This window comes from Lonchura striata, chromosome 18 (genome assembly GCF_046129695.1).
Source record: "Lonchura striata isolate bLonStr1 chromosome 18, bLonStr1.mat, whole genome shotgun sequence".
Taxonomy (NCBI): Eukaryota; Metazoa; Chordata; class Aves; order Passeriformes; family Estrildidae; genus Lonchura; species Lonchura striata.
The window spans coordinates 10,928,480-10,954,475 of NC_134620.1; the positions used below are offsets into that span (position 1 = coordinate 10,928,480).

The 25,996-nt window shown below is 45.8% G+C and overlaps 1 protein-coding gene across 2 annotated transcripts in view; it reads right to left on the reverse strand.

Moving 5' to 3' along the window:
• Nucleotides 1-20,341, reverse strand: part of KIAA1671 (KIAA1671 ortholog) — a 62,931-nt gene extending 42,590 nt beyond the window's left edge. For both annotated transcript variants that reach the window (XM_077787211.1, XM_021544706.3), the window contains exons 1-2: nucleotides 20,232-20,341; nucleotides 67-195 (exon numbers count right to left, since the gene is read on the reverse strand). The gene's annotated coding sequence lies outside the window, so the exon portion shown is untranslated. The remainder of the gene's footprint in view (nucleotides 1-66; nucleotides 196-20,231) is intronic.
• Nucleotides 20,342-25,996: the final 5,655 nt, after the last annotated feature.

A 25,996-nucleotide genomic window follows, 5' to 3' on the forward strand; every position in this document is an offset into this window, starting at 1 on the left:
GCTTGGCCCAACAACCAAATGCAATGGCAATAAACATATCCTGCAAATTTCCACGCTCCCACTTACCATAATTTGCTGCTGCAAGCAATCCATAGGCCCTGAATCCTTTCTCATAGTGACAACAAAAGCTTGGTCACCATGGGCACATTAAAGACAGGGAATGTGATCACTACAGAGACGCTGCCCAGACCTCACCTGCAAATAAACAAAATATTCCAAATTAGGTGTGGCACATACCCAGACAATGCCATGTAGGACAAAAATGCATTCCAAGGATAAAAATCTGGTACCCAAGCTGAAGTGACCTCATGCAACTGTAAAAAGGAGAAGAATGTTTATTTTTCAAACAGTCATTAAATTACCACTTAAAGGTGTAACTGAAAGGTGAAGGGGGAATAACTCAGACTGCACCAAATCTGAACAGTTAAAACCACATTTAGGTAAGACTGTTTGCATATTCAAGTGCTGTCAATCACTGGTTAAACACAGAGCTTTGCATTACTGTAATCTCAATTACTGTAATTTACTTTCTATTGTAAAGCCCTTTTCTGGGGCAGCAGTCTGTAAAGTGCTACCTGAGCAGCTGACCTGCAAACCGCTGATTTTCCATCAAAATGGAACTTTTACCATGACAAAGCAGTTTCGTATCTCCTTGCTAGCAAAGGCAGGAGAAGAGCTTTGGCTTTAATTATATTCTCACTGCAGAGAAGTGGGAAAACCAGCAGTAATTAGAATTTCAGCTACAAGAAGTAACCTGAATCTTTCCTAACAGAAGTATATTTAAACTCGTAGCAGATGCAGGCAGCTATGTAAGGTTAGATTATTTTTTCCTTCAAAAGCTGTCATACTCTTCATTTTTAGAAAACTCGCACTGTACTTCATAACCAGGGCCCCAAATTTGTGTTGCCACCCTCTTGTCTCTTTTGGGCAGCCTTTGAAGGGGCAGTTTTGGATTCCTCTCACTGGAATATTGGTGTGAATTTACCACGCAAATAAACTTATCTGTAGATTCTGTGGAATATGGAGCTTCCTGCTTGTGATTATTAAATAAACCCAACCAGGATCTTGCCTTCCTCAGTCTGCAGTCTGGACAAGTGGTTATTTCACCTTCAGCTTCCCTTGACCAGACTTAGCCCATACTGGCACTGAAATTGCAGGGATTTATTTTTGTCCCTGCTTGTGCTCCCTCTCTCAGGCAGAGAATGAACTCCACTCACCTTGTCCGTTCCCTTTCATCTTCCAATCCACTTGGGAGTTCTGTCTCAACCACTTATCCCTGATGCCACCCCCCTCCTCCCAAGTCCATGACCTCGTCTTTCCAAAATAGCCACTAACCCAATCAGCTTATCCACATCAATCTGCCCCTTCCACCATCTCACAGATCTCCATGAGATCTTCCTCCCTCTCCACTCCCAGTTCTAAGAAACGCCATGAAAATCCTATTTAAATGCTCTCACATTCCAAGGATGCAAAGGTTTGGGAGGTGCTCTAAAAGGAAACTTGCTGGAATGAGGCTGATGCTCACAGGCAATATTGCAAAGGGAAAAATTCAGCTGTGAAAACAGCATCGGTCTTGCAGTAGCTGAGAATGAATTCTCTCCTATCATTCTGTGGTCCCTGTTTCTCTGGAAAAGAAGAAGGGGGCACAGAGCTTCTTAAATGGACTAAAACTTGATCCTCAATGGAACGCAGAGCAGTGAATTTACAGCGTGGGACCTAATCCCTGGTAACAGAGCACAACTCGCTTCTCCAGCCAATACTCCTAACAGAAAATTTACCCCTTCCTTAGTTTCATTACACTGCAGCTTTACAGGACTCTATTTTCCCCTACATAATCTACCCAAGTCAGTTTTCATGTTTTAAATTCCGATACCTTACAACAGATATGAGGCCCCAAACAGACAAGTGTTTGAAAAAGAACAAAAATTTAGTGGAAAAAATAATCACCTAACTTTGAAAATAATAAAGCTCCTTGATACAAGTACACTTGATAAAGAGGAATCATGTCATCAATGCCAAGTGTAACATACACTAGACACTGTGTCTCAGTTTTGAAACATATCTTGTTTTAGATAAACTTGTTTCTTTCTTACTAAAATACCTCTAGTCCAGTTGGCAGCGTACAAAATTTGGGGCAATTTATAAAGATCAACTGCAAATTAAACTGCAGGAGGATTTCAGATGCTATTAATATTTAGTAATACTATTGTAATCATACTATTACAGTTGTAAATCCCTCACCATCACCTACATCATGTTATTCCCTCCCTGACATCCTCTGCCCAGGGACAGTCAGCCGAGCTGCCCATGCTGCCCCTGCATGTCCCCACCTTGTGTGGCAGAGCCTCAAAGCCACCTTCTCCCCATTTCTGGGCACCTTGTCCCCATTTCTGGGCACCCTGTCCCCCATTTCTGGGCACTGCTTCTCTCTCTGCCTCTCTCAAGCAGTGCCCACACTCCCCTTGGCTGTGGCAGGTGCATTCTGCACACAAAATTAATTATAAATGGCACTGAAATGGCTCTTTAAATCCTCCAGCTTTTATCAGAAAGGTTGGCATATGAAGGCCTGGCTCTTCCCTGCTGCTCCTCTTCCTCAGCTTCCAAACACGTGTGACTGGGATTTTTTTTTCCCTGGGTTAAGCTGAGCCACCACAGGGTGCCACAGGGATTCAAACACTGCTCCAGGCCCCTTCAAATCTTAGTGCCCTCAGGTGTTGCCTGCATTTTTAATTAAAGATCTATCACTGCAAAAATTATCAACGTTCCTCATAAAAAACCAAAATGGATTATTCACTTCACAGAGTTATTTTTGCAGAAGATCATTTGGGAAGGGCTTCACCCCAAACACGCCCTCGCTTTGGCACTTGCCCACCCACCACACACACAACTATTATTTACATCACTAATTCCTTTAAGCCTATTAAGGCAACAGCAACAGCCTGCAGATAATTTTTCCACCATGAATCATGTGACTATTGCCAACTTCCTCGCTCAGAAACAAGAATGTTTTAAATGACACAAAGCAAAATTATCTATAATCTGGCCCTGAACCTCACAGCAGATAAACAAGTCCATCTGTCAGTCTCTAAGAGTGGAAAGCATAAAAATTCCACCAAGAAAATGTCTCTGCTATTAAAAAAAACCCAAACAAACAAAAAACAAAACCAAATATGTTTATGACATGGAGATCAAGCAGAAAGCCTGGCTCCAGCAGCAAATACCCACTAAAAATGCTCCCTAGAAAATCACCTAATAAACATGAAGTTTTTCTTCTTTTTATATACAACTTTATAAGCAAATCTGCTTCTAGCATAAAAAAAGTATTCCCTTATTGTGTAGATACAGGAAGTATTTTGTATAACAACATATATTAGCAGCTCCTGAAAACATGGCTTTGTCCATGAATGTGGTTGAGAGGCTGGGACTGGGTGATGGCTAAGGACTCTTCCATCCAAACCAGTCTGGGATTCCACGATTCTGTTCATTCCCCTGGCCCAACAAGCCACAGGAGCTACTGGGAGCAATGACCATAAACCAAGATTTATTTCATCCCTCCTACAAAAGGTTGCCCCACTGTCTAAAATGATTCAGTCTTTACAAACAATTTTCTTCTCTCTTTTCTCCTTCCTGTCCTCACTGACCGAACCCTGGGGTCAGTCAGCAGCAATCCCTGTCTGTTCTCCCCAGAAATCCTCCTGCTGCTGCTTCCTGCACTTGGAGAGGTGCTGATTGGATTAAATAAGAATTAACAGAGCAGATCCTATCACTTACTGTGCACGTACTGAGTGTGAGTGCTGACAAGAACATAACTTACTACAGCGCAACAAAAATAACACAAAGAAGGAAAAAAACTTTCATAACTAAGTAGATCATGAAACTAATTCAGTAAAAAGTAGGCTTTTTCTATTTTTGGGTTTAAGTCTAATTCACATTATTATTCACTGCAGTAGGATCCATCAATTGCATTTAAGAGGACATTCAGGGTCTCTTAAAGGGAAATATTATGAAAAGTACTTTCATAATGGCTCTGATTTTTTATTTGCCAGGACAAATTAATTCACAAAGTAAAAACAGCCAATAAAATGTATTTATATTTTCCCAGATTCACAGTAACTCAGTTCTGCTTCTCAATAATAAATACTAAAAGGCTGAGAATTAAAACTACATCTTCCAAATCTCACAAGCCAGATCTGCAAATCCCCACAGATCACTAATATTAGAATTCCAAAGTATTGCAAAATTCAAAATATCCTTCCTCCATTTCCCATGTCCAAGTCTCTTGGAATATTCTTCTCTTTTACAAAAAGAACTAAGTGCTGCACTTTTGAACATTAGAGTCCAGTCCCAACCCAAGGATGAAAGGCTCCACTCTGACATTTCCTCCCACTGCAGAAAAGATTAGCAATTTGTTAAATAAAGTGTCCATCCTATAAATAGCAGCATTTACAAGCACTTGTAAATCTCTAATTGCTCCTGCCAGTACAATTGCATAATGATCATCACCTGCCAGAGCTTCACCCCCATGCAGCTGCACTAAAGAGCTGCAACATTTTCAGCCACTCTTTCCATTAAGTGCTGCCACCTCAGTGCCACGGTGAGAACTTTGCACCTTGTATTTTGATCTCCATGCTGCAAAGATTAAAATGGTAACAAGTTATAGAGCTGCAGTTCCAGTAATTCAAGCTGGCCCCATAGAGGCCATAACATTTATTTATTAAAGCAAAAATTCGATGTTAAATACACTGGAATGTTCAGTATGAATTTAAGATCACATTCCTGATATAGGAGGACAATCAGCTGAGACAGGGATTCAGGAAAACACAGTGAGGGTCCTGGCACAGGTTGCTCCATCCCTGGAAATGTCCAAGGCCAGGCTGGACACAGCTTGGAACAACCTGGGCTAGTGGAAGCTGTCCCTGTCCATGGCAAGGGTGGCACTGGATGAGCTTTAAGAACCCTCCAACATAAACCAGTCTGTGATTAATTTATGGTAGAGTAAGATTCAACAGCAAAATGTTACTGTGTGTAACCAGGACAGAATGCACCATGATGGCTGTGGGGCACAGGGAGTCATCCTCCAAATTTCCTTGAATTCATGAGACAGAGATGTGTCTGGAGAGAATGATTTGGGTAAAAAATTACATGTAATAATCTGTTTCCACAGCTGTCAGTCCATGCTATTTTCATAATAATGTCCGTGTGTCGCATATAAAACATAACCCAACAGGATTAATGTACAAAAGATTGCTCCAGTTCTTTCTAGAAAACAACTTCAGAATGCCACCCTTTAGAAAGGCACAGTTTGCAACCATAGATTTATCAAGCACCCATTTTCTGTAATGGGCACTTTATATTAAGCTCCAAAAATTTCAGCTCTGGGTTTTGGGGGCAATGACCACTGCTCTACAAACAATTCAGGCCAACACCTTGGTCAAGATCAACTTTGTCCAAGCCAGGTCTTGGCTGGAGATTTTCCTCTTTGTACATTGTGTTCTACTCAAGAGATCCCTCAAGAGCACAGGGACTGACAGAGCACGTTTGGCATTTCCTCTGACCTGCACAACCGCCTCATCACACCCCAATCTTCCACAATTTCCCTCTCCCCAACCCTCTCATTGACAGTTGCAGAGGAAACTCTCTTCCCTTCCCAGTTTCACAGAAGGTCTAATTTGTTTTGAAAGTCTCTTGAGTCTCAGGTAGAAAAAAACCCCAAGCGAATGAAAATTACATTAAATGTAGGTGATTCACCATTTTTTGGTACCAGAAGCTGCATATCCTCACCCTCCTGTGTGAATCATCTTTTACTTCCAGCACTCCACACAAGGGATTCCACCCAGCTCATTAGTGGGTGGGTTATTTTCAGAAAGTCCAATTCTTTTGGCAGTTGAAATAGGGAATAAAAGCAAAATCCTGATTTCTGCCAGCTAAGGATGACATTCTGCAGTAAAAACATGAATTATGGGATAAGGCTGAAGTGAGGCTAAAAGTGTGTTTGTGCAAAGGTGGTTAATCCCAGCAGGCCTCAGAGTGCTGTTCTGTTTGCTTCTCTCATCAAACCTTTGCTTTTGTGGTCAGCTTCAACTTCTGCTAATGTTCTTTTAGGTTTCATCCTTGCAAATGCCTTTAAACCACAAACAAGACCTGCAAATAACCTCCCCATGCAGTTTAGCAGGGGAAAAAAGACATTCCAGAAACAACTGCATTGCGTGCCAGATAAAATATTAATGATCAGGTTTGGCTACAAGCAAGAAAAACTGAGTATAGAACTGAAAAAAGGTAAGTAAGTCCAATTACGGCTCTTCCAGGAAGACATTTGGTTGTTTCAGGGAGGACTTTATTCTATCTGCAGATCCCAAAGATCAGTGGGGTCATGTCCTGGACACAGCAGAAGGTGGGTACTTGAATTTGCAATTTGGCAAATTTATCCTCATACCTTTTCAAAATCATCATGGAACTTCCTGCTGGCTAATTGCAACATGGTCTTCTCGTTGAAGGAAGCTTAACTTCACTTTTAACTGTATTTAAAACAAATTTTGGCTAGAGTTAAGTTTTCCTGCAAGGATTCTGAAGGAATGGGTTAAATCCCTGACTCTTTTTGGTATCTTATGCTACACATCCTGAATATGATGGAATTAATCAAAATCTAATTTATTTATGCATCCTTTGAGCGTATTTTCTCCACGACCTTGCTTTAAAAAGGTGAAATTTGGCTCATTATAGTTTCAGAAATACATCAAGGAGCTACTGATCCCTCTGACCTCGAGCAGGCGGCGCTTTCCAAAGCCCCCAGAAGCGAGGCAGGGCTGTTTTTGCAGAGGTTCCAGCTTTGGGTGGGAATGCTCTCGTTTGGCAGGCACACCATGGACACAGCTGAAGGAGTGTAAGGAGATGGATGAGCCAGCTGCAGCACAGACAGAAATATGGGATTGAAAAACAACTTTGGTGTTCTTCCATTTGATACTCCCCTCCACGATACCACGCTCCGTACCATGTTTCAGCAGTAAAAGGAGCTTAAAGACCACCCACACCTGGAAATATTTACTGTAACTGTGCATATTTCTCATCCTCTTGGCAACAAGGGAAGAGGAAGGACAACTATCTGATCTCAGAGCTGACAGCACATGGGTATCACCACTGGATTTTGTTTTATTCCCTTCCTTCAGAACCACCAGCTGCTGCAATTCTTTAAAAGCAGCAATTATATAATTAGCACATTTTCCTCCCAAAACAGTGGTGGGAGCTACTTGGACACTGACATTGGAACTCCTTGATGAGCAAAGGTGCAGTAAAAATAGCCTTGCAGCACAGCACCTTGCTAAGCCTGGCAGCCAGCGTGGGGACACCAAAGCTCATGTGAATTGTGGGAGGTGCAGCACTCCCGTGGGAGACAGGGCTTGGCTGACCTGCTGAGGAATTCAAGTCAAAGGATTGAGTGAAGCAGATCCGTGGGCTTTGGTTTATTGAAAAAATCCACCTACTTGTTACAAAAATAGGCAAGTGCCTCCACAGCACTTTGAAGGCTTCAGAAATAAAGCTGACCCACGGCCCTGTGCCCCCAGGCAGGAATCAGGGGAAGGATCTTTTCACACAAACTCAGCCTCTGAAGGTCACTGTAACACAGAAATAGCATGAGGTGAGAAGACATTTCCTGCTTGCCTTCATGCACAGCAGGTGCTTTTGTGTCAGAAGGACAAAGCCCCTAATCCTCTGATCTGCCTCCTCAAATTCTAATGGATTTCCAGCACTGGAAAACAGCATTTGTGGCCTGGCACAGTAAACCACCTTCAGAAAGTACACCCAGCTCAAGCTGTCTGTGATTGACATGGGGTCATCAGGACAAATTTATAAATACTGAGCCTTTGTACATTCGTCTGAGGCTTAAAAATTAATTAAGGTATTGCCATATGGAGAGAAAAAAAAGTGGTTTCATCCAGACTTTCAGAAAACTTTAGGCTACTGGCCTTGGAGCACAACCTTGAACACACCGAGAGATCACTTCAACAGTTTAACCATCTGGAGAAAACTTGAACCCATAAAACTGGAGGACAAAGGAAAGAGAGTGATGAGCTAGAAGACCAAAATCATTACATTAAAAATTATATATGTGTATATACATAGCTCTGGTGACTAACGTGTATCCGAGGGCTATGAACTGACATTCCTTTTCTTCTGCAAAAACAAGAAGGCAGGTTTACAGTGCATTATTTTTATACCTGCACTTTTCCTGACAGACACATTTGGAAGCTGCACAGTCGCCAGCAAAGGCTCATTCACAAAGAGCACGTGGCAGCTACTGATAAAACACTCAGAGCAGAGATGCTGCAATAGATTACACTGCTCCTAAGCTTTCACCTGGACTAAAAGAAACCACATGGTCACAGCCTGGCTCAGGCTGGAAGGGACCACACAGGGTCATCTGCTCCCATCCTCCTGCTCAAGCAGGGTCATCTCAGAGCACACAGTTCTGGAATAACTCCACTGAGGGAGACTCCACAGCCTCCCTGGAAGATCTGGGGAAAACTGTCATTGCACATTCTTGGTACAAATATTTATGTACTGCTTCAGCTCTCACAGCTCTGCCATCAGATGTCTCCTCTGATTTCTTTTCAGATGTCTTTTCAGCTTTCGATTTGGCTGCTAATGACACATTTTCTATCAAAACAGAGAGCCAACACTGTGTCACAGCAATTTCTCCACTCAGTCCATCATTCCACCTTTCAGATATTTGATTAGTCAGAGCATAAGCATGTAGTCGAGTTCAGTCAACAAGCAAATACACTCAAGCCCAAAATACTCGTACCAGGCACGGCTCTAGAAATGAACTGCAGCTGCATGGGAGCAAGCACTGATAAACAGGGGGCTGGACCAGGTGGTTCCCAGGAACAGATGATTCTGTTCTTGAAAAAATGAACAATTTCAGAGCCTGCTCCTCTGAGTGGTAGCAACTTCTGCCCTGAAGATGAAGCCTGCAAAGCTGCAGCACAGCAGTACCGAGCTGGAGATAAGGAGATCTCCCTGGTACTGCTGCAGGAGATAAGCACTGTGACAACAGATTGGCAGAGCTGGCACTAATAAACAAACAGCTCCATCTCCCAGGCAGCACCTCCATGCCCAGCTCTACAGCAGCAATTCAAGTGCTTCACAGAAAAGATGACCCAACTTGCAACAGGAAAATTATGAACAGTATTAAATTGGATTAATTTTACTCCAGTGTCTTTCAGGATACTGATGGAGCCATTAAATCTCATTCAGATCAAATGGACATAACCCTCAGATTTACCATTTCCACTCCAGTCTCACAGATACTGAAAAAAGCACTGGACCAAGGAGAGATGGGTGTATCTATTCTGAGTCAAATAAAATATTGTTATAAAAGCCAAATACTTGGTGGCATAAATCATTCTCTCAGCCAAAATCCCGTATGTCACCCTCTGCCCTAAACACACTGACATACTGAGACATGAAATCCTTTTGCCTTTCAGGTTGTTCCCAGTGTTCCAACAGCCCTTTGATCTCTTGTGTACTGCACCTGGCATTAAATCAGGTAGGATATGGTGCTGCAGCAGGGTGCTGCCTCCTGCCAGCCATCAATAAACTGCCCTGAGCTGCACACCCAGAACAAACCTGCTCTGCCAACAAAGCCCGACTTGTGCCAGAGGAGCTACTGCTGCTGCCTTGGTAAGGCTCCTCTTTTTCCTTCAGTGGGCACATCTGGCTTTTCACATATGCAGGAAATAGATTTTTTCCCCTATGTTAATGTAAATGCCCACCTCAGAACCACTGGCTGGGTATTTTCAGCTTGTATCAGTGTCCCTTTGGTTGCCTGTGAGCAGGGCATTGTTACCAGCAATCCACAAAGGAGCTTCCTCTTCCCCCAAAGCCCCACGAATGGAACTGAGCACAAAGGGTCGTGTGTGACTGTAAGGAGCCAGAGCAGTGATGCTGCATTTCTCCTCATTTCTGAACAAAAGGGTGTTTAAGCCAAGAACTCTGACAGCTACAAGTCTGCACATGCATTGTACGCTACCTTGTTCTTCAGAAACACAACATTATTCAGCAAAATCAAGGCCTGTAATGAATTATTGATAACACATACACTATCCAAAAGCTTAGTGTGTACTAAACAATCTCCTCCACCTCCCTACATGCTTGAGAAAGCACAGAAGGGGGGAAAAAATGCCTATTAATTGAAAGACAACAGTTCAGGCACTAAAAACATTAACAAATTTATTCAGGGTAGTGAAAGAAATAGCTGGAGTGGGAAAAACCAGCTCTGAAATCCAAGTGGTGGCACTGGCAACCTGGGAGTGCCTGGATGTGCACAAACACTCGTGTGGAACATCCCCAGCACCCAGCACAGGGACAGGGAACCCCTGAGGGGCTGCTCAAACCACACTCACAGCTTTTTTTTTTTTTTTTTTGGCACAGAAGGGCATTTGTAACCACAAGTGAACCCTGGGGGCTTTTTAACTTTCTGGGAAGTTTTAAGCACAAAGAGCAGAGAGGCACTTTAACATATCAAAATGAAGATAGAAGAGTAACATGAAAGCACTTGAAACTCCTGGTCCAATGGAGAGATCACCTACATTTTAAGGCAGGGTAATAATGAATAGCTGACACAGGCATATTCTGCAGCTCACAAAAATTAGGAGGAGTGAGAGGAGTGAAAGATCACAGGTTTGTCCTCACCAGTTCATCCAGACCTCAGCACCTAAGCACTCACTTGTCCATGAGCAGCCAGAGCATGAAGCTTCCCACAAATCACCCCCACCCAGCCACACTCACACCACAATTACAGCAGCCCTGGCACCTGATCCCTGTTTCTCAGAGCATATCCAAGGAAGGGATTTAGTAACTTGAAAACGATCTCACAGTGAATTTAGAAACCCCTTTCTGAAGTTATTACAAAGAAGGATCCTTGGACTGAAATCTGACTCAAAAGAAAACCAGGATACGCCGAGTTCTCCCAGCTCCCCACCTCTGTTCATGCCTGTCCCCACAAAGCCCCACAGTGAAGCATGACCCACTGATCCCAATGTGATCACTGCTAACGCCACTGGAGGCCTCTGGAAGGCACAAGACATTCACCAGCCTCAAGAGGCACAGCAAATGCTGCAGCTACTGAGAAATCTGCTGAGCCAACTCCCTCGCTGGCATTTTTGGTACAGGTCTGCAAGTTCAAAGGGTGGCATAAAGCTGTCATAAAAACAGATAACTGGCACTGAGTCAAGAATTTCTGGAGAAGGAATCCCACCTGATCCAAATCAGTTCAGAACAGGAGCCACACCAATCCAAACAACTGAATGTGAAGTGGCAAAGTTGGAAAGGAAATTAAAGATCCGCACGTCCCAACATCTTTCAAGGGACAGCAGCTGGTGCAGGATACTTCAGAAGTGACGTAGGCACAAAATCTAATTTCTTGTTATTTTCTAGCAATCTGCAGCTTTGAGACTTGATGAGCCAACAGGAGACACCTGCTTAGTTAAGAAGATTAGGCAATTTTTTCATTTTGTTTCATCACATATGAATCAACCAGCAAACCACGGACACAAGGTCCATGTGAACTACCGCACACAAACTCTGCCCAGGAACTGCCCTGATCAGCCTGATGAGTTCTCCTCCCCGAAGTCATCAGGTTCAAGAGACAAAGTGTTCAAAAATCAGCATTAACAAAAAGCAGGTAGACAGGCTGCAAGAGCTGTGTGGCCTGTTTGCTCTGCAGCAAAGTGATAAACGCCACAGACTCTGAAGTCTAATAAAAGCCAGTCCAACCTACTACAAACACTGTCTTGCACATTGGTAAACAGTTATAAACAACCTTCTGGTAATTATATATTTTAAAATATACACTCATGCCTTAACAAGTTTTTCACTCCAGCCTTCAGTCCAGATGTGAGCAGGAGCAGAGCCATTAGATCTGACAAATTGTGGTGCTGACTCTCTCTGTGAGCAGCTTCAACCCTGGGCTCTGGGAGCTCAGTTCAAGCCCAGCTTCCCTGGGTTATTAGACCAGATGTGACAGGGAAGAGAGCACAACCACTTCTACAGTCAAGATGAACAAAGATGGAAAAAGTTTTAACCTTAAAGTAACCATTTTCAGCATTTTTGAAGTGTGCAAATCTGGCATGAAAACTGTTAAATTAAAAATAAACTCAGTGGAACTGAAACAAGAATTTTGGAGACAATTTGAAAAATATATGAACCTTCTCCCTACAGAGCCAAGCCTGTGAAGACACCATCTCAGCCAGCCATAAATCTACAGTAGAAAAAACCTGGATTCCAGATGAATTGCTTTGTGTATTGTGTGCAACAATCCAATATCAACAAAGACAATGCTCTGTGTGATCATTACTTTACACATATATCACAGGCAGCACAAATAATCTCTGAAAATTCTACACATGCTGATGTGGAAACAATACTAAAACACATTCCCAGTATTTAAGAACAAATAAGAGAGAAAAGGCTCAATATGGTTCATCAGAGGTGTCAGTACTGGGGCCTAAGTTACACAGGTGCTTCAGTGAAGTGCCTTTGGGAAAGGAAAATATGTATTTCATCTTAAGGCTCCAGCCTCTCCATCATCTCCCTTTGATATCCTCCTCATGTGTGAGCACCAACATGACAGTGACACTATACAAGGAAATATTTCACATGAAGAACAGATTCACACTGAGCTCTACAGACGCTCTTCCTGTGTGTGACTACAACACAGGCTACAAGAAAACCTCTCCCTGCCCAAAACTAACCCTCTGTGCTCCAAGCACAGGGAAAAGGCTCCCATGGAATCTGCAAGCACTGCAGAAGCAAAAGGAAGCACAATTCCAATATGTTTAACGACTGAATTAGCATAATGCTCACAAGGCAGAAAGCAGCCTCCCTGACCTTCTTTAAATGCTGACCTGTAACTATTGATGAGTTTCTGATGGGCGCTGTGATTCAGCCAGCTGGGGAAGGAGGCAGGGAAACATCACTGCCCTGTCAAGTGAGAGCAGGTCAGACATGTGGAAACCTCTCCAGCAGCCTCACACATCCACACAGGAATAGTGACTAAAACTGTACTTAGGAAAACAACAAAGACCTGAAGTTGTGCTGGAAACTCCGCTGTAATCAGAGTGATTCATTGAATCTCTCCTTTGCAGACAGCAGCCACAGAGCTGCCATGCTTTTTTAAATATTCATTTTGTGAAGACATTAACTGAACATTATGACGACTTGTAAGAATTATGATACATAAATCTGTGTTTGAGAAATTCTTAGTACTACTTGGATAAATGAATATATCTATTATAAAAGAAGTGTTAGAAGAGACCTTAAAGCTCATCTCATTCCACCCCCTGTCATGGGCAGGGACACCAGGTTGCTCCAAGCCCTGTCCAGCCTGGCTTTGAACACTTCCAAGGATGGGGCAGCTACAGCTTCTCTTGGCCAGATCTGTTACTGCTGTTCAAAATGCAAAAAATCCACACTGCATCATGTTTACAGCAAGAACAGGATGGTATTTAGATAACTCTGCAGTCATCATGATGCTGAAAACATTCTAATGACAGATTTACACTAATATTTGACATTCAATAGTGCCAATACAGTAAGACACTGTTTGACAACAATAACAACAGTGACATTTCTGTAAGGTCTCTCAGTTAGGGAATGAGCCAGCCGTGCTGCTCAGCTTCAGCAGAAAGGCCTGCTGTGCTTGTTTGGGTCAACGAAGAATTCCCAGTGTTCTCGTGAAATATCAAACAGTTTCAGTGGCCAGAAATTCCAAATCTGTTTAAAACACATGCTGGCTTTGCTGGCCTCCTTATGGATGAGGCAGCTTTGTCCATCGAAAGCCTTGTATGGTTGAACATACTCCCAGCAGATAAACATCCCTCCTAAAAGTTGGCACAACTCCCTCCCTGCGAGGAGCTACGGCTGCACTGAGACAGCCTAGCACAGGCTCAAGGCTGAGCTCATTAAAAGAGCAAAATAAAGACCAACTTAAAATTCCACTCCTGTTCCTGCCTTTCAAAGTCTCACCAACACTGTAAAATAATCATGGTCCTCATTTTACAACAGCAGGAATAACCAGTTTTAGAATTTGACATTTATTAACATCACTTGTTGAAAGGCACTGAAAGCACAATATTTAACCAATACTATGAATTACAGAAACAGTCACTATGAAAATATAAACAGAAGAGGCTGCTGTGTATGGCAACAACATAGCAGCACTAAAAGCACACACAAATCTTCTTATTTTCATGCATTTCACTAAAAGACCAGAAGCTTCATACCCGTAGAAACTACGAAGGGTAATCAAAAATCAAAGAAAACCTAAAAGTACAGGCTGAGCATCTTCACTTCTTCACCTCCTCCCCAACGCCCTAAACACACATAGTTTAGATTCAAACAGAATGCTAACTTCTAACTTATTTTTCCTCTCTTTTTGCCATCCATCTCCTCGGCATGGCCGCGCTGCCCCTGCAGCAGAGCTGGAGTCTGGAGCTTCCCGGAGCTCGGCGCAGGAACTGGGTCAAGCCCGGAGCTGGAGTTACAGCCCACTCGGCTCCTGGCCATTCCCAGCCCCCAGACAAATGAAAGGGGTGTTTTGACCTGGAAACAAGGCTCAGCTCTCCTCCCTCCCCGTATTGAAGCCCATCAAACTGTGTGCAGTGAGACAAGCCTGACTCCAAAGCTGCCCATGCTGCGGCGTCGCTCTTTGGAGGAGCTGCTGGAGCGCACAGCTTCTTCCCTCCAAGACAAAACTGGGGAGACACCAAACCTCCAGCAACTGAGCTGTCATCTCTTCCTGCTCGTTACACCAGCCTAATGACCATCCTGACTCGTAATTACTACAATAGTAAGAAGCTTTCAGTTCTCACGCTGCTCCAAGACCAACGCTATCTCCTTTGAGGCAAGCAGAGGCTTTACTCTAGCACAAAACTGGAAGTTTTGGCACTTAATTCTGGTAAGAACTTTTAATGAACAGCTCTGTAAATGGCTTTAGAAGAGCCCAGATCCCCCCACCCCCAATGTTTAAGTGTGTGCTCACTGGACATGACTCAACCACAAACAAGCAGTGTTTTGGATAATAACCCTCTCTGTGCCCTGCATCACCACAATCACACAACCCTCAGAAAACATTCATTTCCTCTTCTCAAGCGTGTTTTGTAGAGATGAAGAGCATAAAAAGAAAACTCAACTCCCATTGTCTCAAGTGTAAGGCATTCAGGAACTGCAAAAATATGTATTAATGATCTCCTATTTATACAGATGCACTGAAAAATATCCCCCAAGCTGTTTGAAAGTGTCTTTGTTTGCAGAAGTTCCAGCATTACATATTCCCAGAAAAAACCAAAGACAATGGGAACCAAGAAAATAAACCTCCTTGATTTGAGAAAAGAATCTAAAGATAAGGTATGTGCCCATAAACAGCTTAATTTTAAGAGTCTGAATTCTTTAAGCCTAGGCCTGAGGAAAATCATCACTGAGTAGACTTAAATATCCTTTTGTGATCAGATATTTAGGTCATACCAATTACAAGAACAAAAGGAAAACCTTAGGCATTTTCTTAAGCAATAACTGCAAACAGATAAAACAGTCTCCACACTAAATTTAATATGTTTTGGCAACACTCAATATCCAGGTTTTCATAAGAATTTGGTTTTCCTGCCAGTTAGCAGAACTCAAGACACAAAATCCTCTTCACCTCCAGAAACTCTCTCAAGGCAAAGAGCAATTGACTTGCTCTGGCTTTGTTATTTGTAAATTTTTAAATTATTCCTGGAACACAACTTGAAAAGAATGGCCTGAGAGTTCAGAAATTCATGGATGTCCTTCAATCTCACTGAGAGTTAATGAAGGGCAAGAGAACAGAGAACCAACTTCACCTCTAACCCAGCAAGAAAAGCATCTCCTTGGAATCAGCAGTCACATCTCACTGGAAGCACATATCCAGACAACCCAACAGCCAACTCCTGGAGATTTTTAGGAAATTTCTGCACATCCAGCTGCCTAGGGCAGGTGCATCTCAAGTTTGTCAAGCATGGAGACTTCCAGTTAAGCTGTTAAACCTACCAAGCCTGTGGTCACACCGAGGGCCATGATTAGGATTCAAGACTGGTTGCTGTGGAAAGAATTCCTCAGCTCTCCTGATGCTATTATTCCAGTCTTTTTGGCTGCAAGCTCAAGACAACCACACAGTGGTTTACACTGCAAATCCTACTACCACAACCAGTGACTCTTCATTTAAAGAGATTTCTGAAGCAAAAGCAAAAAAAATCTGTGGCTTTTGCCCTACAATGCCTTTGGGCAATTCTTACACATAAAACTAAAAACACACCTAAAAACATTGCAACATTCCCAGGTTCCAGTCACCCCTGTGCACCAAACACAAACCAGTGATACAGACTGGGCTCACAGCATCACCACAAGCCTCATGCCTGGGCTTGCAGAATTGAGCATTTATTTCAGTCTCGCTTTTCCAAGCAGCCCACAGCAGGATCTCCTGCTCCATAAAGGATTCACTGGAATGTTCCCTTCCTCCCCAAATGCTGTCTGCTACTTGAGAACTGAACAAGCTGCACCTACCCTAAGAAATACATACATTTATAAAAATCAATGGGCAGAAAGACTGCAGCACTGCACACCTCCCTATAACCAACAGCATCATGGACATTTCACACAGCTCGGGAAGCGAAAGACCTCAAACCTCATGCAAGAAAACATTCCATTAAAATAAACAGCTTGAATATAAGGAAAGAACAGCAACATTACACATAAATGGATGCAGAACACTTCAGTCTGCATTTAGACACACCCTTTTACCAGTCAAATTTTTCACTAACTACCCAGCATTACCAATGCATTGCCAAAGGACACTTCCCCTGGATAGGGAACAGTGCCAAGTTATTAACTTCTGTGGAGTATCAATTTGAGAAAACACACCGTGGCTTGGAGAAATACCTTGATCTAGGAAACTGCCCAACAAGAAACCAGCACCATTTTTAAACACACGAGCAGCCAGCAGAGGAAATCACAAGTGTAAGGTGTCCCTAAATGACACACTCAGGGAAATCATCTCCAACGTGCTCCTGAATCCTGATGTGCACAGCACTCCTCACAAACAATGCTACACCAGAATTTTCAAGACGGTGGGAAGTTTTCTTATCTCTGTTTACAAACTCAAGGACAGAGAAATCCTATCAATTTGATTCACATGTTACTTGGAAAATCTGCCAGAAGGGAGGAAGCTCCATAAGCAACAACCAAACAGGGAATAACTCCAGGGCAAGGACCAGGGAGTGAAGAGCAACGCATTCCTCACCACAGAGATTTAGCTCCTTTTTCACTCAGCAGTAACCAAACACGTGCCAAAGAACGGGCAGGTGACAGGACTGGTTTCAAAATTATCTAATAGCCAGAGAAACATGAGTGCTGAATGGAGCAGAGTCCAGGACAACACCCAAGTGAAATCACAGAGCTGTGCAAAGAATCCCAGGAGCAGGAATACCTGAGCTCTCCATCCACCTGGGACCTGCTGGTCAGGACTTGCTTCTTTCACATGTAGTCTGAATGTCACCTTGAGCACATGGAGCAGGAAGGGTTGGTAAACTTATGAAACAAAGTCTGAAATCCCTGCTTTCAGTAAAGCCTATTTTCAAGTTGTAACTGGGTTTTTTCCCCTTTGGTAGAAATCAGGCATTTGGGAAGCCTACTGCCACTGCCAGAGGAGTCTGCACATTTAAGGGGCTCAGTTAACACCCAATGTAATGGTGCTGCACATGGCTGAAAATGGAAATTAAAAAAAAAAACCACACACAAAAAAAAAAAAAAAATCCTGCAGTTACACAAAGCCTCAGTATGGCAGAGGGAAAAACTGCTTCATCATCAGCCATGGAAATTTTCTGAATCCCTGGTTATCTCGTCAGGCCAGAGCTGCGTGAGGAGGAGCACAGATGGGTACTGTGCCCTTTCTCCTGCCATAAGAGCAGCAGCTCCAGAACTGCAGCGTGAGCACAACCCTGGGGCTGGGGCTGTGCACGTCCTTTACTGCCACATATAAAATGAGACAGCAAAAAATGATAAACCAAAGTATTCCAGTTGGAAACGGTCCTAGACTTTGCCTCCTTTTAGGGACTTTCCATACTGTGACACTCCAGAGTGACTTGGTTCTGTGTCTTCTATACATTAGGAAGGAAACAGTTTAGAATTAGCTCAGGGCAGTGTCTGAAACAGAGGAAAAGTTTACACACCCATTTTCAATAAACTCTACACCTATCAAAAGGGAATTACAGCCTACAGCATCTATTTAAATATGGTTCCAACCTCCTTAACTACTCTGAAGCACAAAGGCTTTAAAGCTTTACTTACTAATAAATATCCTTGATAATTCTTACAGGAAAAGGCAGAACACACTGTGAAGAAAATCCTAGCCAAAAAAACAAAAGAGGGGAAAAGTTTATAAATTCTTTAAAGATTTTTTTTTTTTTTTGAGAAAGTCTTTACTTGAATTAAGCTGCCAGGCAGCTTTATTAGCATTTCTGCCACACAACTGTCTGCTTCCCTCCACACCCTGCAAACGTCACAGGAAAACAAAGAAAACTCCCATTTTCATGTGGTCGTTAGAAAGATGCAAATCTTTCTGGTTTGTGGAGGAGAGACAAGGAAAAGAAAATGCCAACAACCTTCAGCTCTGGCAAAAAAAGTACCTCAGAAGCAGCTGAACAACTTCCCAGTTACCCTGGAAACAGAGTTTACCCCTCAGCAGACAGGGAAAATTGCCTGCAATTACCACCCTAGAGTAAAGCACCAGTTTAGACAAAACATCAATTTCTGTTTGCTGCAGCTCCTTTAATGTGATCCCAGTAATTTATCATGAGCAATATTTGATCTGGAATGGAATTCTATTACCAAAGCCCAAAGAGCCTGAGCTCTATTACCAGACCTGCAGGTACAATCAAAGGTTACAATATCTCCTAATGGCACAGAAGAGCTCCGCCATCTGCCAAGTGAGATTTCCCCTAATCCCATTCCTCACACACAAATCAGAATCACCCGGATTACGCCACTGAAATAGAAATCAAGTCAATACCTGAACGCAGGGGATTAATCTCCCACCTCCAGACGGGAGAAAGGCAAGAACAGCAACAATGCTGCAGGAAGGCAAAGCTTTCCAGCACACAGGAAATTCTGGGATTTCACTGATTAGCTTCACCCAGCCAGAATCCCAGGGCTGCTCCCTCCCAAATCCGAGCGCAGGACTCCGTGCAAATTCAGGGAACTGACCTCCACGTGATCTTTTGGAGCAGCTATTTCCACCCTGAAGCGGCACTCCGCGTCTCTCCGTGCACATACAAACCCCTTGGATTTGCAGTTAGCAGGAAAAAAATTAACAAATGAGCTGCATATCACCAGAACAACCCAAATCACCGTCCACCCAAGTGCTTCCAAAACAAAAATTTATTCCCTTAGCAGGGGCGTTGGAATGAGATGAGCTTTAAGATCCTTTCCAACCCAAACTATCCTGAGATTCTACGTACACGCGATGCCAACAAACAAAGCTATGTGCATCTTCAATTAAAAAGCAGCATGATGACTTTAAAACCGGCACTTCGAAGTAATTTTAACGAGCAGAAAATGTATTTCCTGAAATCCAAGGCATTAAGGAGTCACATACCACTCTCGGGAATGCCTGAATCCCTCCTGCTCTGCCCAAGGAGCCGTCGCCCGGCTGTAAACCGGGAGGGGAGGGGATAAAGGGGGAGCATCTTTATTTGTCCATTTAAAACCTCCAAGCACATTATCACCCTTAATCCAGCGAGGAACAGATAACTGCAACCCTCGCGGATTACAAGATTCGGTAATCCACAGAAACACGAGCAACAACACCACCCACCAAAAAAAAACAAAAACAAAAAAAAAAAAACCCAAAAACACCTACAACCCCCCTCCCCACCTCCAGCGGCCGATTTGGAAGGGCAGAAGGGGTTTTTTTGGAGGGGGGCTTTTCCTTTAGCACGAGCCGCGGGCTCTGACGCAGCGAGAAAGCAGCAGCGGGGAGGTCCGGCGGCGGGGCGAGCGGCCGTGCGCTGCCCCACGCCGCCGGACCCCTCCCGGTTCCCGCGGAGCCGCCGCGGAAGGCGAGGCAGCCCCGGGGGAAGCGGGGCAGGGACTCCCGGAGGGTGAGCGAGCACTGCCCGCCTTTGTCCCAGCGCCGCCTCGCCCCTCTCACCAGCAGCACTCACCCAGCCAAGCCACCGGCCGCTCCCTCCCTCCGCGGCTCCGCCGCACCGGGGAAGTTGCGTGAAGTGAAGTTGGGCGCGCAGCGGCCTTTCCCCCGCGGCGGCGGCGAGCGGGCACGGCCGGGGGTGGGGCGGGGCGGGCAGGGGGCCGTCCCTCGGCGCTTCCCCGGAGCGAGGGGCTGCGGGGAGGCGGGAATGTCCCGCCCCGGTGCCGGTCCGGCCCCTTCGCCCCGGCGGCCGCGGGGCCCCGCGGGAAGCGCCGCCGTTGCCGTGGAGACCGCGCGGTGCGGCCGCGGCCGGCTCCGCCCCGCTCCACCTGCTGCGCTGGGGTCGCGGGTTCGAGTCCCGGCCCCGCCGTCCCGAGGGACAGGGGTTGGGTGGTGTGGGTGGTGGTGGAAAATTGGGGTGTGTCAAGATTATCGTGTTGTGTCCTCTTCTGGACAGGGATAAATGAAAAAGGGAGGTGCTGGAGAGGGTCCAGCGGCGGCCACAAGGATAATGAGGGGTATGGTGCATCTTTGTGATGAGGAGATACTGCAAGAGCTGAGCCTGGTCAGTCTGGAGAGAATCTCACCAATCCATACAAATAGTGCATCTTTGTGATGAGGAGATACCGCAGGAGCTGGGCCCGGTCAGTCTGGAGAGAATCTCACCAATCCATACAAATAGTGCATCTTTTTGATGAGGAGATACTGCAGGAGCTGGGCCCGGTCAGCTGTTGCCCTAATTCTTAAGATTTTCTAAAGCCTTCTAAGTTTACATTCTGTTAGAAAACTTTCCCACACAATTTCTATAAACAACATATTGTTTGACATTCCTTCATAGAGCTGAAGAAACTTAATATACTAATAATTTATCCAATATCTTTGGAGAGGTGGCCCATTCACTCTCCAATCCAATGTCACCTTTAAAAAAGTATAAAAATTAAAGTCAAAAAATAAACCTTCTTCTTTACCTTGCAAATAGCAAGCAGCTCGCGTTGTGCTTCCACATGTCCTATAACAACAGTCAGCCTGGAGAGAATCTCATTAATCCATACAAATGGTGCATCTTTGTGATGAGGAGATACTGCAGGAGAGAATCTCATTAATCCATACAAACATCTCAAATCGTGTGCCAAGAGGATGGTGCCAGGTGCTTTTCAGTGGTGCCCGGTGACAAGGAGCAGTAAACACAAGATCCACCTCAATATGAGGAAGAAGCTCTTCCCATGGAGGGTGGCTGAGCACTGGGACAGCTGCCCAGGGAGGGTGTGGAGTCTCCCTTTCTGGATACACTCCAGACCCACCTGGATGTCATCCTGCGTCGCCTGCTCCAGGTGACCCTGCCTTGGCAGAGGGGATGGACTGGATGATCTGCAGAGCACCCTTCCCACCCTAAATACTCTGGGAGTCTATGATTCTAATCAGTGGAACAGGCAACAGCTGCATCCCTTAGTCAAGAACACCCTGAAACTACAAGCTTTAAGGACCTGAATTAAGAAGTTGATGTATGTTTATGTAAACATTGGTATCTTTCAAAGCCGGTTTGTTATAATAATAAAAATCACACCTACAGGTTAGAAAGACCCTGCCCAAGTGAAGACCCTTCCCCTGGGCATGTGGGGAAAGCAACTTGTATGGAAATTACTGACAAATCCCAATAAAAGATTGTGTTTGGAAAGTTACTAACTCTGAATTTCTGTGTATAAACAATAGCAGAAAAGTCCAGTGTGGTGGGCTGGATTTGTGGAATACACCGAGCACCCAGGCTGCAAAACCCTGAAATAAATAGTCAATGTCTTTTTCAACTGTGTCATTATTGGCTTGTCACACACCAGGTAAAAAATCCAATTTTGTGGCCACCAGTGGCAGCTCCTTGGCCACCACTGTCCTTCTGCCACCCTCAGGGCAGCACAACTGTGGAGCCCCATCCAGGGAACATTGCCTCAGAGCAGAGAAAATCAGAAAGGGAACGTTTCTGCTCAGACCAGGGAGTGTTCTTCTTTAGTCCCCTCCTCAGGAATGGCACCGGAGTCATTGGATCTGCCTGCTGGCATCCTCTCCATGGCACAGCTGTCACAGTTCAAAAGCTCCAAATGCTGCTTTTTGTCATTACCAAAGGTGTGGCTCTCTGCCGAGGAGGCCAAGGTCGGCTGCGAGGCGAGGCCGTGACTCACGGCAGGAGGAAGGAGAGTGTGCATGATGGGCTGGCCACAGGCCAGGGTGATGCCATGGCACAAGGAAAATGCATCTCCAAGGAAAATGCATCTCCATGTCCTCATCCCAGCTCTTGGCAGGACAGGGAAAGACCAGGCAGCAGGTCCTGTGTCCCTGCCCTCCATGGAGAACTCATTCATCTGCCTTTAAGCAGCCCAAATCTCCTTCTGTTGCAGGCACAGGGGTCCTGACCCAATGGAATGGGGGATCTCTCCATGACCCATTCCAAGGGAGCCAGACAGGGTCTCTGTAGCTGCCCCTTAGCAGGTGCATGGATGGGAGCAAGAGGAAAAGTTTCATCAGCAAAAACATCCAGCCCTGTAACAGCAGCAGGACTATGGAGCTGCCTCGCCTCCTCTGTTCCCACCCACATCCCATTTAAATTAAGATCGCTTTCCCACAGCTTCCCCCCTTGCTCCCAAACCAGGATAATATAGGTGTTTTCCCCACCTTAACAAGCCTTTTATCTTCACCACACCAAGGGATCCCAGCTCCGTGACTCATTTGCCTTTTCACTTTTCCAGAAGCCAAGCCATAACCCATCCCCTGAGCCACCTTTCCCTGCCAGCACCCTCCGATCCATGGCTGGGATCAGCGCCTCTGCAAGGAGGGCGTTCCTGCCTCTTACACCTCTTTGAAGCGGTTCTTGTTCCGCCCATGGCTGGGAACCCCTGCTCCAGCACATGGGGCTCTCAGCAATTCATAAGGAACGAGGATTAGCTCCTGATCAGTTATTCAGGAGCCACTTAATGGCAGCTCCCTCCACAGAAACACCTACACGGCGACAGAGCTGGAGAACTGGGCACGCCAGGCTCCGGCAGCTCCACAGCCCTGGGAGCTGCATTCAAATGGACACTTCAAGAGAGAAGCTATGTTCCCAAGGAGCTGCTGCCTTGTTTCCCACTGTTCAAGGAGGAGCCTGTGTGAATGCCCTGGGAGATGAGACCTGGGAGCTTCAAAGTGGCCACAGAAACTCGGGCTGTCTGGAGCTGCGGCAGAAGCTGCTCTGGTGGGATGGAGCAGGTCAGGCCCGACCCGTGTGGGGCCACAGGGGCCAGATCCTCACCCTCACCTGGTCCTTCTTGCCTGGGGGACACGCTGAAGCTGTGGGAAAGGGAATGGCTTTAGTGCAGGGCCAGCACAGAGCTGTGGGACTGGCAGTGCTGCAGTGGGGAGAGCCCCGGCTGCCACAGCCAGCCCTTGCACCCCAGCTCTGGCACCAGGCAGAATTGCCACCCTACTGCCACCCCACTGCCACCCCACTGCTGCTGCTCCCTTAGAATCACAGAATTATTTGGGTTCAACCACCGAGTGCAACCACAGCCCTGCCCGGGCCACCCATGTCCCCGAGCTCCACATTGACACATCCGTTAAATCCCTTCAGGGATGGAACTCCACCACCTCCCTGGGCAGTCTGTTCCAATGCCTTACAATCCTTTCTATGGAGAAATTTCCACAATATCAAATCTAAACCTCCCCTGGTACAGCCTGAAGCCATTTCCTCTGGTTCTGTCCCTTGTTCCCTGGGAGCAGAGCATGACCCTCACCTGGCTGCTCCTGTCAGGGAGATGTGGAGAGCCAGAAGGTCTTCCCTGAGCTTCCTTTTCTCCAGGCTGAGCCCCTTTCCCAGCTCCCTGAGTTGCTCCAGGTGCTCCAGACCCTTTCCCAGCTCTGTTCCCTTCCCTGGACATGCTCCAACACCCCAGTGTGTGTCCTGCAGCAAGCAAAGGGCAAGGACAAGACCTGGCATGTGTCACAGCCCTGGCTCCTGGAAAGGTTCTTCCCCTGTGCTCTGTCCCCACCTGAGGCCCTGCATGAATCTTTGTCCCACTGCGTTTACCAGCACTTAGCAGAGCTGAGGTGACCCCAAAAGGAGCAGAGTTAAATGCAGAGCCCTGGCCTCTCACCCCATGTATATGAATTAGGGCTGTAATTCCACCCTGCGGCGTGGATGGCAACAGTGAACAGACATTTCCAGACCCATCGTGCAGACATCTGAGCTTTGACCCTCTGTTTTATGACTTCACTGGAGCCATCAGAGCGATGGCAAGCAGCAATCTACAGTGAAGGGGTGCCTGCACTCAGAAAAGAATGACAAGTCCCTTATCTATGACGTTTCCATTCTTCAGATACAGTTTTCAAACAAAAGGTTCCACTCCTCGGATGAGTAATGCCACTGTTTTTCCTCTCCACCATACAATTAACTTCCAGGCAGGGATCTCCTCAGAACTGAGCTAAGAATGGCACAAACCAGGGAGTACCAGTGAATGTTCCATGCACCAGTGGGGCTGCTCCGGTGATTTATCTCCTCTCACACAGCCTGTCAGTGCCCTGCAGTGGAGAAATGGGTTAATTGCAAACGGCACATGGACACTGCCCGTGACACACCTGCACACAGAGGGCAGGGACAAACACTGGGGGGGCCCAGGCAGAGCCCCCCAGCCCCTGCTCTGTCTCATTTCTGTCTCACCCCTGCCTGATTTTGGCAGGTGTGACAAGATCCCCTCCTTTGTTCCAGCCAGGAACAGTCTCCATCTCTTCCTGCTGAGCCAGTTGCTCCTGTTATGTGAAGAGGTGGAGGTGTATGCAAAAACAGCCTGTCTGGGGCAGGGGAACACTGATCCTCCAGTGCTCCCCTGCTACCCTTCCCAGACCCATGTGGCACTGAAATGCTCTGGCCCTCAGCAGGGAAGAACCTCAGTGTCCTGCCTTGCAACCTTCCACCAGGTAACTGCTCCCACAAAAGCCAGAATTGTTGGTGATGAGCCCCAGGAGGAAACAGGCTCCCCACACACCTCAGGCACTGAGCACTGCAGGAAGGTGCTCCACTGCCCACTACATATAATCTGCATAAAGGAAAACAGGAAATCCTCCCACTCTCCATCACCACCATAGCAGCTGTCCTTAAAAGCTCCTTTCCCACCTCTTCTTGCTCATCCACCATGGAAATCAGTGCAGAGCTACACAGAGAGCCTGGTTCAGAGCACAGGGAGGGCACAGCCCTGGCACTGCCTGCCTAATAAAATCCCACTGGCCATGGGGCCCTGTTTCTGCCTCTCCCATCCTCAAGTTTGACTCGGGAACAAGGCTGGGAGAAGGAAGGCAGGAGAAAGAGTCCTGTTTTAAAGCTGTTTTAAGGGAATAGTCTGTTAAACACTCAGTCCAATGTCTTTGTGAATGCTGAGCTCTGCCAGGCCCTGGAAAGAGCATCACCCCTCCAAGGGGGTGCAGGGCCTGTGGGATTACACCATGGTGTCCACACAATTTTTCTTCCCCCAGAAAGGAGAAGTTTGGGAAGGCAGAGGCTGTCGAACCTCAGCTGCTGAAAGCAGCCATAGCCAAGGAATCCTTGACTAAAAAAAAAGGATAATTGAGTGTCAAATTTGTATGTATAATGCTCTCCAGTAGGAAGGAGCTGTTAGAACGCACCGCCACGGAGCTTTCAGTGCAACAGAGGGAAGAACCAGTGGGAGTGGGATTGTTGCCAGTTATATAATCCCTGGTGGCTTTGCCTGCACTGGTGTGGGTGAGGACATGGCCCCATCCTGATCCCTGTGCTATCAGCCAGCA